We start from the raw sequence: 15,583 nt of genomic DNA on the forward strand, positions 1-15,583 counted from the left end.
ACGTTGCTTTGGGGCAGGAAACAACCCAGAATCGCTCTTACTACCCTCCAATGCTCTGTATGGGAGGGAGGCATTGGAGTACAAGTATATGCACGTACTACCTAGTGTCACAGATAGGGGTAGTAAATGAATGGTTGCATGCTTATGCCGGACTGCCACACAGCCGCATTGAGATCGAAACTATGCACCCTGCATCACCCCTTCAAGTCCTATACGCCACCAGTAACCAAACCCCGAAAATATCAAGAATGTCACTCCATATCCGCCATACCTGGAGGGAAGCACATAAGCATGTAGGCTGGGAAGCAAAACCAACACTAGCCCAACCCATATGGTACAATGCACACCTTCCAGAAATACAGAGAATGGGCTGTTTTGAAAACTGGGAAAAGCGGGGATAACCACACTGGCACACGTGATCCAAGAGGGATGCATACTAGACTTCGATACTCTCCACAACAGATTTGGTCTGACGCCAATGGACCGGTTCGGACTAGCATAGTTTGCTCACACCATACACACCCAATTCCCAGACATGTCCAACATACCTCCCTGCTCCCCCCTAGAGACCAACATTCTTCCACAACGTATTCCATCCAAAGTCACCTCCACGCTCTACCAAGCCCTCAACTCGTTCGGAACTAAAGATCTCACTAAGCTGAAAGAGAAATGGGAAATTAATCTGGGTGACCTAGAACCGGAAGATTGGGTGGACGCACTGATGTTCCCTCGAGAGATAGGGATCAAAGTCAAACTTAGACTGATACAACTCAGAATACTCCACCGCTCCTACTACCCTCGCAAAGCCTTCGCCAGATGGGGAGGGACCGGAGATATGACATGTCCCCGATACAAACGGGAGAGGGGTACTTTTTTCCACATGATATGGGACTGTGAGGTGCTACAAACCTTCTGGGAGGAATGCATCAATATAGTTTGCAATGTACTTAGAACAACAATTCGGAAAGACCCCAAAATGATACTCTTGGGAATCTGGGGGGAGGTCGACTTCACCAAACACAAAAATTAGTTTCTAGCGGTGGCACTAGGAACAGGGAAACGGCTGACCACTGCAACCTGGGGCTTGGCAGACTCTATATGCCTGGACCGTTGGATTAATGAACTAAGCAGGTGCGCATCTATGGAACGCCACATTTACAACACGCGGGGCTGCCCCCGGAAATTTGAAAAGATATGGGGAAAATGGCTAGACCCATATTGAGAGACAACCACCCCTTCCCTACCCTCCCTTCCCCACCCCACTCCATCCCCCTTCCCCCCCTCTTTCCCCTCTCTTCATACCGGGACATGTTATATTGCCAGAACATTCATCCGTGTTCTGACTCGGAGGTGTGCTTAAGACACCTTTAAGACATTGTCAACACTGCCATAATTTTCTTTCTGATGAATGCCTATGTTTATGTTGTTTTGTTGCTTAAACCCAAATAAATAGACATTGCCAACTACTTCATAGATATCCAAGAGGAAATACTGGTGAGAGCTTTCGATGGGATGCCTTTAACACATATTTGAGAAGAATGCTGAGTTTTAAGCTGGCGAGGCTTAACAGAATTTAGCGAGATGAACTGAACACCGTAATGGTGAAATGTAAAGAACAGGAAATGAAATATAGAACCACAGGCTTGCATATGGCATATCGAGAACTTTAAAAACCCTGAATGCTGGTTACTATTCAGTATTTTGAATGAAAACAGCCATTTTAAGAACTAAGCAAAAGTATTTTGAGCCAGATAATAATGCAGGCAAAATTCTCTCATGGAGGTTGAAACCCAACGTTTGATCAGATCAGATAGAGGAGATTAGGAGCAAAGGCGGTGTTATGATGAGGTCAGAAGATGCCCAGCAAGAGGTGTTTAGATGACACTACTGTAGCCCTGACTCTTGTGAGGAATCAAGTTCAAACGAGATAACAATGTTCTTGGATACTTTCCCTCTCTCAAATATTTCAGACAACCAGTGAAATACCTTTAATGGCAATACAATGAAGGAGAGCATTTTGAAGGCTATTTCTTCTTTGAGAAGTGGGAAGGCTCTCGGACTGGATGGGTTCCCATCCTCCTTTTATAAAACCTTTAATAAAATATTATTAAACATCCTGCATGAACTGTTGAATAATTTGAAGTATCATGGGATCTCTTACAAGATGACGAGGGAAGCCAAGATAACATGAATTCAAAAACGTAGCACAGACCCTACATTGTGCTACCCCTATTCCCCACAGTTATTCTCAATGAATACCTAGATGTCGTCACTTCTCCCTGAGGAGCAGCCCCTTCCTATGAGGCCAGGGAAGTGAGGCTGCTACCTGATAGTTCCCCTGGGGGTGGTACTCAGCAGGAGGATCTCATGGGGAGAGACTCCCCTCTAGGGACAAGGACAACCATCTAGGAGAACGCAGTATAACCACCCTCACCCAACACCTTACATATCTCGCTACAATGTAGACCCCAGCACCTCACCCAATACTTCTATGTACCTATGCAACCCTGAAGATACACCATCTACTAATAGTAGACCCAGGTATTGCTGCAGTGTCTGGAAAACGGACAAAACAAAACGTACTGAGCCGAGGTGGCACCAAGAGAGGTATAACGCTTACCACAGAGCCACTAACAACAAGGACTGACGTTACTCAAGGGCGGGACAAGCCCTATAATAAGGAAACTGGAGGACTGTAATGTCTAACTTCAAATCTTTGTACTATTCATCAAACTCAAGCGTCAACATAATATCTTACCCACATCGAAACTTGATGGTTCCCTGGAGTTTGAAATTGTTCTATTGAAGGCTATGAGGTTCCTCCTAGGGATCCCTTCACCTCCCGCTCCAAGAGCCGGGACGCAAAGGAGCCCCCAGGGAAAACCCCAAACGGGGGAAAAAAAAACCCTGTGTTGGGCTGCTAGGGTCCGTAGAATCCTGAGGACAGCTAGGAAGATGTTCCTCAGCCACAAGGTAGTTGGTAATCGTCAGTGGAACAGGAAACTGGGTGTAGTAATACAAAAGTTAACAGACTAGTAAATACTTGAGAGTAGAAAGGATAAGGAAATGAGAATAGGGTGCAAACAAGGATTACCTGGGTGTTATTTGGTCAATCCTAAATGTAAGAAAAAAGGCGGGAAGAGGCTCACTCCTAATCTAAATGAGCTAAAGGAAGGATAAGGTTATTAATCTTCAAGTTTGTGCTTTGTCTTGAAACACAAAATGCTTCCCTTACCGCCTGGGCCAATAAACCGAAGGAAAATCCCTTTCCTGTACTTTCGGGTAGGATCTCCTACTTCTTCTGGTGCAGTGGCTAGAATCAGAAGTGCTACGGGGAAAATAGGATTAGAACAATAATAAAGAATCTCCAGAGAATGATTGACAAAAGTAAAGGGCCGTAAGAATAAGTACATAGTAACGCACCTGATAGAGTCTCTGAAGAGACTAGCAGAACCCGTAAGGGTGGAAAGGCCATTGGCTGGAAGCCCGGTGGGTTTCACTAAGAAGAAAATAAAGAACGTCACCAGCTATTAGAGATAACAGCGTAAAGAAGTGGATCAGATTGAAATCTAACACGAATTTACGGAGCATACAGCTACTCAGAAAGAGAGAAGCAACGCGCGTTGCCACAGGTTGAATGTCCGGATATACTGTGCGGAAGTCTGGGGGCGTGGCCAACCATCGGTTGAGATCTGGCAAAAACGCTAGAGCATTACAGCTTGTTCCACAAACACCCGGAACAGCTCGCGCAGCGTACGAGAGTCGGGATATAGAACCGACAACCATATTAGGTGTAACAGTATGCCCCCTCTTAGGTTTAATCTCCCCTGGTTTTCCAGGGTGTCTCTGATGAAAACGTTTGATCAATTGTGGTGCATGAACCGCAGATTTCGGGTTCCCAGGTTCGATCAGAGGCGGTGTAACCTTTCCAGTCAACTAAATATTGGAGTCTCCCACGGTGAAGGCGGGAGTCGCAAATGTCTGAAACTTCATACTCCGGTCCTGTAGGTGTGATAACTGGAGCAGGCCGAGTGGAGATATGGGGGTGGAATGCACTCCGTCGGTCTGGTTTCAATTGAGAAACATGAAAAACCGGATGTATGCTTGCCCATGTTTTAGGAAGTTTCAGTTTCAATGCTGCAGTTCCCATCGGAGCCACCACCCGGAAGGGACCCATAAATTTAGGTGAAAGCTTAGAAGGTCTCAGATGTAGGGGAAGAAACCTAGAAGAAAGCCAAACCCAATCCCCTGGTTTCAATCCTGGCGCAGGGGTTCGATGTCGGTCTGCACACCGCTTCACTCTGTCCTGGGTGTTCTTTAGAGCTTCCTTAGCAATCTCTTGGCCCTGGTGAATCCGTTTTAATAAAGAGTCAACGTCCGGAATCTTATTATCCTCTGTTCTCTTCACTGGAAATGACGCTGGATGAAACCCATAGGTACAATAGAATGGAGATGTCTTTATAGCAGAGTGGTAAGAATTGTTGTAGGCATACTCAGCAATTGGTAACAAATCCTTCCAATTGTCTTGAGCAGCAGAAATGTAATTCCTTAGGTACCCTTCCAGTGTCTGGTTCAGTCTCTCCGTTTGGCCATTGGTTTGCGGGTGATAACCTGAACTTAAAGCTCGAGTAATCCCCAATCTTTGGCAGATATGTTTCCAGTATCTGGAAGTATACTGGGATCCTCGATCCGAGATTATGGTTTCAGGTAAACTATGTAGGGAGAATACTTGAGAAATAAAAGTACGTGCCATCAAAGCTGCCAATGGTAAAGCTGCCAGTGGTAGAAAATGAGCCAGTTTAGTGAACGAGTCAATCACTACCATAATGGTGGAACATCCTCCTGATGGTGGTAGTTCGACTATGAAATCAGTAGAAATGATTTGCCAAGGTTGCACAGGTAACGGCATCTTTACCAAAGTTCCAAAGGGAGAATGGCTAGGACTTTTGGACTGTAAACAATAGGGACAAGATTCCACATAGCTATGAATGTCCTCCTTGAGAGATGGCCACCAAATGTATTGAGAAATTAATTCATAAGTGGTAGCATAACCACGATGGCCTGCCGTTTTAGAATCATGGCACATGCCCAGAACTTATTTTTGTAAATATTTTGTCGGTACATAAGCTTGATCACCCCTGAAATAACATCCTTCCTTTTTTACTAAGGGTGCCCCGTTCATTCTTTGTGAGTGACTTTAGGGTGGAAGGGCCAGAGTGTTGTTCCAGACGTTGTACGAAATTTGGGTATTTGACCAAACTCATAGCTAGACAAGGAAAGATACGTTCAGGTCTAGTCTACCGATTGAGAAAAGCATCCTTACGAGACAGGGCATCAGCCTGTAAATTATTCCTGCCAGGAATAAAGGTAAATACAATTCTGAAAGGGGAAAAGAAATGAGCCCATCTAGCCTGTCGGCTGTTACAGGTTTGAGCATATTGTAGAATCCGTAGGTTCTGGTGGTCTGTTCTCACTTCTGTAGGATGTTGGGCTCCCAACAGTAAATGCCTCCATTCCTCAAAAGATCTCTTAATCGCCAGCAATTCTTTTTCAAGGACAGTGTAATTCAGTTCTGCCGGTGAAAGAGTTTTGGAAAGATAAGCAATGGGTCGTTCTATATATTGTTCATCCTTTTGTAAAAGGACCGCTCCTAAAGCATACTGAGATGCATCTGTTTCGATGATAAAACCCCAGGATTGATCTGGAGTTTTTAAAATAGGTGCTGTGGAGAATCCTCTTTTTAAAGTGTCAAAGGCCTTTTGTGTCAACTCGGTCCAGAGATACGGAACACCTTTCTTCAGAAGGTTGGAAAGGGGCTGAGTAAGAGCAGAGAAGTAAGGTATGAACCGACGATAAAAATTAGAAAATCCCACAAATCTTTGAATGTCCTTGCATGAGTTGGGAACTGGCCAATCTTGAACAGCAGTAACCTTTTCAGGGTCCATAGCAATGCCTTGAGCAGACAAAATGTAACCCAAGTATGTTACCTTAGGTTGGTGAAAATAACACTTTTCAAAATTGCAATATAGATGATTATTCAGTAGGAGTTTGTAAGACTTCTTTAACATGAATCTTGTGTTCCGAATTATTCTTAGAAAATACCAAGATGTCATCAAGGTAAACTATGACATAATGAAGCAGCAGGTCTGAGAATAAATGGTTCACAAATCGCTGGAAGATCGCTGGGGCATTGGATAATCCAAATGGCATGACTTGATATTGAAAATGTCCAAAAGGGGTCCGGAAAGCAGTTTTCCACTCATCACCCTTTCTTATTCTGATGAGATGATATGCGCCCTTAAGATCCAATTCAGTGTAAATGTTTGCTCCTTTGACGGCTTCCAAGATATCCCGGGTCAAAGGCATGGGATACCTATCTGGAATGGTGATCTTATTTAAACCTCTGAAATCTATACATGGCCTAAGCTCCGTAGAATTCTTCTTGGGAACAAAGAAAAGAGACGCTGCTGCCGGTGAGGTGGATTCCGTTATTAATCCGTTCTTTAGATTAGTGTCTAAATAGTCTCTCAAAACCTCCGTCTCCGAAGTGGACAAAATGTACATCCTGCCAAACGGTAGTGGTGGTTCCGGGATAAGATCAATGACGCAATCATCTCTCCGGTGAGGTGGTAGTTGAGTATATTCTGCCGGGGAGAAAACATCTGAATATTGTTGATATTCCATAGGGAGACCTGCTACAAAATTAAGCGATGTTACCGGTCTGCAGATACTCTGTCTGGGGGCTTCAGCTTGAGGATAGGCTTGTAAAGACCCCTCCTCCGTGTGACCGATACAATGGGTTAAACAGAATTCTGACCCCAAAAAGAATGACCCAGCCATCCAGTTTATGAAAGGATTATGCTTCTGAAACCATGGTAATCCCAATATAATGGGATAATGAACTGCGCGTAGGATGTCCAAAGTAATGAACTCCTGATGAGTGGCAATAATCATTGATATTGAGCCAGTCTGAATGATAATAGGCCCGGAGATTAGAGGGCTACCATCAACACTCTCTACTGGAACAGCCTCTGCCTTGGCAATCCTGGGTATATGATGTTGCATAGCCCAGCCATCATCAATAAAAATTACAGCTGCGCTACAGTCCAGTAAAGCAGATACTTCAGGTAGAACATGATTTCCAAATTTCAAAGTCACACGTAACACCAGCATATTCGTGGCCGGTGGAGTACAGCCTTGAAAAGTCTGCAAAAGGGTAGAGGAACCTGGATTAGAAACAGGATCCCGGACCACGGTTCCTCCTACGGCCGGGCGTTGGCGTTTCCCGACTTTCGTGGAGGAGCCACAGTACACTCTTGTACCGTGTGCGTATTAGAACCACAATACATACATAGCCCCTGTGACCTTCTGCGAGCCCTTTCTTCTGGAGGAAGGGGCCCTCTCCCTGTTGCACCTAACTGCATAGGTTCTTCAGAACTTGTTCCCTTATTGGTAGAGACAGGAGCAGAAAAAGTACGAGTGAAGTTTCCTTTACGCCTTTCACTACTTCTTTCCTTCAATCTGTAGTCGATCTGCATAACCAGTGTAATAAACTCAGTAAGGGAGGTTGGACAAGGTACTCTAGCAATCTTGTCCTTCAACTCCTCTGAAAGACCCCTCCGAAACAAGGAAACAAGGTTACTTGGGCATCATCTAACCAAGTAGATTCACTAGCAATCTGTTTGAATCTGGTGATATACGTCAATATATCCTGACTTCCCTGTCTTAAATCTAGCAGATGTTCCTGAGCCGCAATTCTTATCTCTTTTCTTCCCAACATTGTCTTAATACTGTAACAGAAAGTGGGATAGAAGTCAAGAATGATGTTATTTGTCATAACCAGAGGAGTGGCCCAGGCTAGGGCCGGACCCACCATTTGGGAAATCATATATCCAACTCGATCTCGGTCAGTATGAAAAAAATCATTTTTAAAGAAAAACTGAATAGAACAGGCTTCAAGAAACTCCTTAATCTTGTGCGGATTTCCATCAAACTCACCCCCGGGCAAGGGCCCCGGAGGGACTTCAGAACAATGAGGAACTCTATTTACAGATGCCTGTTGAGCTGCATATTGAGCTGCCTGTTGCTGATTCTGTTGGACTGCCGTAGATTGACATTTTCCTGCTTGAGGTCCTGAACCTCTGCAGTCAAAGACTGTACTGCAGTTATCAACTATTGGATCTGCTGATCCATGATCAATAATATACTTGTATGTTGACCCTTAGTTCTGGACCAATCGGGCGTTGCTTGCTGTAATGTAACTTCAAATCTTTATACTATTCATCAAACTCAAGCGTCAACATACAAGATATTACCCACCTCGAGACTTGATTGTTCCCTGGAGTTTGAAATTGTTCTATTGAAGGCTATGAGGTTCCTCCTAGGGATCCCTTCACCTCCCGCTCCAAGAGCCGGGACGCAAAGGAGCCCCCAGGGAAAACCCCCAACGGGGGGAAAAACCCTGTGTTGGGCTGCTAGGGTCCGTAGAATCCTGAGGACAGCTAGGATGATGTTCCTCAGCCACAAGGTAGTTGGTAATCGTCAGTGGAACAGGAAGCTGGGTGTAGTAATACAAAAGTTAACAGACTAGTAAATACTTGAGAGTAGAAAGGATAAGGAAATGAGAATAGGGTGCAACCAAGGATTACCTGGGTGTTATTCGGTCAATCCTAAATGTAAGAAAAAAGGTGGGAAGAGGCTCACTCCTAATCTAAATGAGCTAAAGGAAGGATAAGGTTATTAATCTTCAAGTTTGTGCTTTGTCTTGAAACACAAAATGCTTCCCTTACCGCCTGAGCCAATAAACCGAAGATAAATCCCTTTCCTGTACTTTCGGGTAGGATCTCCTACTTCTTCTGGTGCAGTGGCTAGAATCAGAAGTGCTACGGGGAAAATAGGACTAGAACAATAATAAAGAATCTCCAGAGAATGATTGACAGAAGTAAAGGGCCATAAGAATGAATACGTAGTAACGCACCTGATAGAGTCTCTGAAGAGACTAGCAGAACCCGTAAGTGTGGAAAGGCCATTGGCTGGAAGCCCGGTGGGTTTCACTAAGAAGAAAATAAAGAACGTCACCAGCTATTAGAGATAACAGCGTAAAGAAGTGAGGAAAGTAAGTATTAGGATCAGATTGAAATCTAATACGAATTTACGGAGCATACAGCTACTCAGAAAGAGAGAAGCAACGCGCGTTGCCACAGGTTGAATGTCCGGATATACTGTGCGGAAGTCTGGGGTCGTGGCCAACCATCGGTTGAGATCTGGCAAAAACGCTAGAGCCTTACAGCTTGTTCCGCAAACACCAGGAACAGCTCGCGCAGCGTACGAGAGTCGGGATATAGAACCGACAACCATATTAGGTGTAACAGTATACCCCCTCTTAGGTTTAATCTCCCCTGGGTTTCCAGGGTGTATCTGATGAAAACGTTTGATCAATTGTGGTGCATGAACCGCAGATTTCGGGTTCCCAGGTTCGATCAGAGGCGGTGTAACCTTTCCAGTCAACTAAATATTGGAGTCTCCCACGGTGAAGGCGGGAGTCGAAAATGTCTGAAACTTCATACTCCGGTCCTGTAGGTGTGATAACTGGAGCAGGCCGAGTGGAGATATGGGGGTGGAATGCACTCCGTCGGTCTGGTTTCAATTGAGAAACATGAAAAACCGGATGTATGCTTGCCCATGTTTTAGGAAGTTTCAGTTTCAATGCTGCAGTTCCCATCGGAGCCACCACCCGGAAGGGACCCATAAATTTAGGTGAAAGCTTAGAAGGTCTCAGATGTAGGGGAAGAAACCTAGAAGAAAGCCAAACCCAATCCCCTGGTTTCAATCCTGGCGCAGGGGTTCGATGTCGGTCTGCACGCCGCTTCACTCTGTCCTGGGTGTTCTTTAGAGCTTCCTTAGCAATCTCTTGGCCATGGTGAATCTGTTTTAATAAAGAGTCAACGTCCGGAATCTTATTATCCTCTGTTCTCTTCACTGGAAATGACGCTGGATGAAACCCATAGGTACAATAGAATGGAGATGTCTTTATAGCAGAGTGGTAAGAATTGTTGTAGGCATACTCAGCAATTGGTAACAAATCCTTCCAATTGTCTTGAGCAGCAGAAATGTAATTCCTTAGGTACCCTTCCAGTGTCTGGTTCAGTCTCTCCGTTTGGCCATTGGTTTGCGGGTGATAACCTGAACTTAAAGCTCAAGTAATCCCCAATCTTTGGCAGATATGTTTCCAGTATCTGGAAGTATACTGGGATCCTGGATCCGAGATTATGGTTTCATGTAAACTATGTAGGGAGAATACTTGAGAAATAAAAGTACGTGCCATCAAAGCTGCCGATGGTAAAGCTGCCAGTGGTAGAAAATGAGCCAGTTTAGTGAACGAGTCAATCACTACCATAATGGTGGAACATCCTCCTGAGGGTGGTAGTTCGACTATGAAATCAGTAGAAATGATTTGCCAAGGTCGCACAGGTAACGGCATCTTTACCAAAGTTCCAAAGGGAGAATGTCCAGGACTTTTGGACTGTAAACAATAGGGACAAGATTCCACATAGCTATGAATGTCCTCCTTGAGAGATGGCCACCAAAAGTATTGAGAAATTAATTCATAAGTGGTAGCATAACCACGATGGCCTGCTGTTTTAGAATCATGGCACATGCCCAGAACTTATTTTTGTAAAGATTTTGTCGGTACATAAGCTTGATCACCCCTGAAATAACATCCTTCCTTTTTTACTAAGGGTGCCCCGTTCATTCTTTGTGAGTGACTTTAGGGTGGAAGGGCCAGAGTGTTGTTCCAGACGTTGTACGAAATTTGGGTATTTGACCAAACTCATAGCTAGACAAGGAAAGATATGTTCAGGTCTAGTCTACCGATTGAGAAAAGCATCCTTACGAGACAGGGCATCAGCCTGTAAATTATTCCTCCCAGGAATAAAGGTAAATACAATTCTGAAAGGGGAAAAGAAATGAGCTCATCTAGCCTGTCGGCTGTTACAGGTTTGAGCATATTGTAGAATCCGTAGGTTCTGGTGGTCTGTTCTCACTTCTGTAGGATGTTGGGCTCCCAACAGTAAATGCCTCCATTCCTCAAAAGATCTCTTAATCGCCAGCAATTCTTTTTCAAGAACAGTGTAATTCAGTTCTGCCGGTGAAAGAGTTTTGGAAAGATAAGCAATGGGTCGTTCTGTATCTTGTTCATCCTTTTGTAAAAGGACCGCTCCTAAAGCATACTGAGATGCATCTGTTTCGATGATAAAACCCCGGGATTGATCTGGAGTTTTTAAAATAGGTGCTATGGAGAATCTTCTTTTTAAAGTGTCAAAGGCTTTTTGTGTCAACTCGGTCCAGAGATACGGAACACCTTTCTTCAGAAGGTTGGAAAGGGGCTGAGTAAGAGCAGAGAAGTAAGGTATGAACCGACGATAAAAATTAGAAAATCCCACAAATCTTTGAATGTCCTTGCATGAGTTGGGAACTGGCCAATCTTGAACAGCAGTAACCTTTTCAGGGTCCATAGCAATGCCTTGAGCAGACAAAATGTAACCCAAGTATGTTACCTTAGGTTGGTGAAAATAACACTTTTCAAAATTGCAATATAGATGATTATTCAGTAGGAGTTTGTAAGATTTCTTTAACATGAATCTTGTGTTCCGAATTATTCTTAGAAAATACCAAGATGTCATCAAGGTAAACTATGACATAATGAAGCAGCAGGTCTGAGAATAAATGGTTCATAAATCGCTGGAAGATCGTTGGGGCATTGGATAATCCAAATGGCATGACTTGATATTGAAAATGTCCAAAAGGGGTCCGGAAAGCAGTTTTCCACTCATCACCCTTTCTTATTCTGATGAGATGATATGCGCCCTTAAGATCCAATTTAGTGTAAATGTTTGCTCCTTTGACGGCTTCCAAGATATCTGGGGTCAAAGGCATGGGATACCTATCTGGAATGGTGATCTTATTTAAACCTCTGAAATCTATACATGGCCTAAGCTCCGTAGAATTCTTCTTGGGAACAAAGAAAAGAGACGCTGCTGCCGGTGAGGTGGATTCCGTTATTAATCCGTTCTTTAGATTAGTGTCTAAATAGTCTCTCAAAACCTCCTTCTCCGAAGTGGACAAAATGTACATCCTGCCAAACGGTAGTGGTTGTTCCGGGATAAGATCAATGACGCAATCATCTCTCCGGTGAGGTGGTAGTTGAGTATATTCCGCCGGGGAGAAAACATCTGAATATTGTTGATATTCCATAGGGAGACCTGCTACAAAATTAAGCGATGTTACCGGTCTGCAGATACTCTGTCAGGGGGCTTCAGCTTGAGGATAGGCTTCTAAAGACCCCTCCTCCGTGTGACCGATACAATGGGTTAAACAGAATTCTGACCCCAAAAAGAATGACCCAGCCGTCCAGTTTATGAAAGGATTATGCTTCTGAAGCCATGGTAATCCCAATATAATGGGATAATGAGCTGCGCGTAGGATGTCCAAAGTAATGAACTCCTGATGAGTGGCAATAATCATTGATATTGAGCCAGTCTGAATGATAATAGGCCCGGAGATTAGAGGGCTACCATCAACACTCTCTACTGGAACAGCCTCTGCCTTGGCAATCCTGGGTATATGATGTTGCATAGCCCAGCCATCATCAATAAAAATTCCAGCTGCGCTACAGTCCAGTAAAGCAGATACTTCAGGTAGAACATGATTTCCAAATTTCAAAGTCACATGTAACATCAGCATATTCGTGGCCGGTGGAGTACAGCCTTGAAAAGTCTGCAAAAGGGTAGAGGAACCTGGATTAGAAACAGGATCCCGGACCACGGTTCCTCCTACGGCCAGGCGTTGGCGTTTCCCGACTTTCGTGGAGGAGCCACAGTACACTCTTGTACCGTGTGCGTATTAGAACCACAATACATACATAGCCCCTGTGACCTTCGCAAGCCCTTTCTTCTGGAGGAAGGGGCCCTCTCCCTGTTGCACCTAACTGCATAGGTTCTTCAGAACTTGTTCCCTTATTGGTAGAGACAGGAGCAGAAAAAGTACGAGTGAAGTTTCCTTTACGCCTTTCACTGCTTCTTTCCTTCAATCTGTAGTCGATTTGCATAACCAGTGTAATAAACTCAGTAAGGGAGGTTGGACAAGGTACTCTAGCAATCTCGTCCTTCAACTCCTCTGAAAGACCCCTCCGAAACAAGGTTACTTGGGCATCATCTGACCAAGTAGATACACTAGCAATTTGTTTGAATCTGGTGATATACGTCAATATATCCTGACTTCCCTGTCTTAAATCTAGCAGATGTTCCTGAGCCGCAATTCTTATCTCTTGTCTTCCGAACATTGTCTTAATACTGTTACAGAAAGTGGGATAGAAGTCAAGAATGATGTTATTTGTCATAACCAGAGGAGTGGCCCAGGCTAGGGCCGGACCCACCATTTGGGAAATCATATATCCAACTCGATCAGTATGAAAAAAATCATTTTTAAAGGAAAACTGAATAGAACAGGCATCAAGAAACTCCTTAATCTTGTGCGGATTTCCATCAAACTGACCCCCGGGCAAGGGCCCCTGAGGGACTTCAGAACAATGAGGAACTCTATTTACAGATGCCTGTTGAGCTGCATATTGAGCTGCCTGTTGCTGATTCTGTTGCGTCTGCCGTAGATTGGCATTTTCCTGCTTGAGGTTCTGAACCTCTGCAGTCAAAGACTGTACTGCAGTTATCAACTGTTGGATCTGCTGATCCATGATCAATAATATACTTGTATGTTGACCCTTAGTTCTGGACCAATCGGGCGTTGCTTGCTGTAATGTAACTTCAAATCTTTATACTATTCATCAAACTCAAGCGTCAACATACAAGATATTACCCACCTCGAGACTTGATTGTTCCCTGGAGTTTGAAATTGTTCTATTGAAGGCTATGAGGTTCCTCCTAGGGATCCCTTCACCTCCCGCTCCAAGAGCCGGGACGCAAAGGAGCCCCCAGGGAAAACCCCCAACGGGGGGAAAAACCCTGTGTTGGGCTGCTAGGGTCCGTAGAATCCTGAGGACAGCTAGGATGATGTTCCTCAGCCACAAGGTAGTTGGTAATCGTCAGTGGAACAGGAAACTGGGTGTAGTAATACAAAAGTTAACAGACTAGTAAATACTTGAGAGTAGAAAGGATAAGGAAATGAGAATAGGGTGCAAACAAGGATTACCTGGGTGTTATTTGGTCAATCCTAAATATAAGAAAAAAGGCGGGAAGAGGCTCACTCCTAATCTAAATGAGCTAAAGGAAGGATAAGGTTATTAATCTTCAAGTTTGTGCTTTGTCTTGAAACACAAAATGCTCCCCTTACCGCCTGGGCCAATAAACCGAAGGAAAATCCCTTTCCTGTACTTCCGGGTAGGATCTCCTACTTCTTCTGGTGCAGTGGCTAGAATCAGAAGTGCTACGGGGAAAATAGGATTAGAACAATAATAAAGAATCTCCAGAGAATGATAAAGGGCCGTAAGAATAAGGACGTAGTAACGCACCTGATAGAGGGCCTCATCACGACTTTGGCGGTAACCCTTAAATCCGGCGGTAGCGCTATTACCGCCGGATTTAAGGGTTCGCCAAATCAGGACTTCGGTGGATTTCCCCCCAGCCCTTAGCTGGGGGGAAATCCGCCGAAGATTTGCTCTTTTACCGCCGGCGGGAAATCCGCTGGCGGTAAGATCGTGAATTTTTCCCATTGAGCCCAATGGGGAATGGGGCATTCCCGAATGGGCTCAATGGGGAAAGGGGACTCCCAAGTCCGCCAAAGTCGTGATCCCGCGCTATTAGCGCCGGGGGCTATGGCGGTCGCGCTAATAGCCCCCGGGCTAATAGCGTTACCGTTACCGCCCAAGTCGTGATGAGGCCCAGAAGTGACTAGCAGAACCCGTAAGGGTGGAAAGACCATTGGCTGGAAGCCCGGTGAGTTTCACTAAGAAGAAAATAAAGAACGTCACCAGCTATTAGAGATAACAGCGTAAAGAAATGAGGAAAGTAAGTAGTAGGATCAGATTGAAATCTAACACGAATTTACGGAGCGTACAGCTACTCAGAAAGACAGAAGCAACTTGCGTTGCCACAGGTTGAATGTCCGGATATACTGTGCGGAAGTCTGGGGGCGTGGCCAACCATCGGTTGAGATCTGGCAAAAACGCTAGAGCGTTACAGCTTGTTCCGCAAACACCAGGAACAGCTTGCGCAGCGTACGAGAGTCGGGATATAGAACCGACAACCATATTAGGTGTAACAAGGACTCAGCGTCTGCTACCACAGAAGCGAGTAGTCCACGTTAGCTACCCAGGAAGTTCAAACCGGGCAAAGGGAGCAAGAAGGCGAGACGTCACTGACGTTGAAGCAGCAGAGGAGCCAGCAGGAGACCGACTCCTACTGGGACCGCCGAAGGAGTGGCAGTCCCCCACCTGTTATGGGGTGGACCTCCAAGTCCAAACAGGTTTCATACACAAGTGTGGAGCGAGGGCACGAGATGTCAACAATGCCAAAACAGCAGGGCTCTAAGAGCCCCTGAAAAAAGCAATTGGTCGGATCAGAAGGGAACT

The sequence above is a fragment of the Ambystoma mexicanum genome, chromosome 6p (assembly GCF_040938575.1).
Source record: "Ambystoma mexicanum isolate Mex_15411 chromosome 6p, UKY_AmexF1_1, whole genome shotgun sequence".
Lineage (NCBI taxonomy): Eukaryota > Metazoa > Chordata > Amphibia > Caudata > Ambystomatidae > Ambystoma > Ambystoma mexicanum.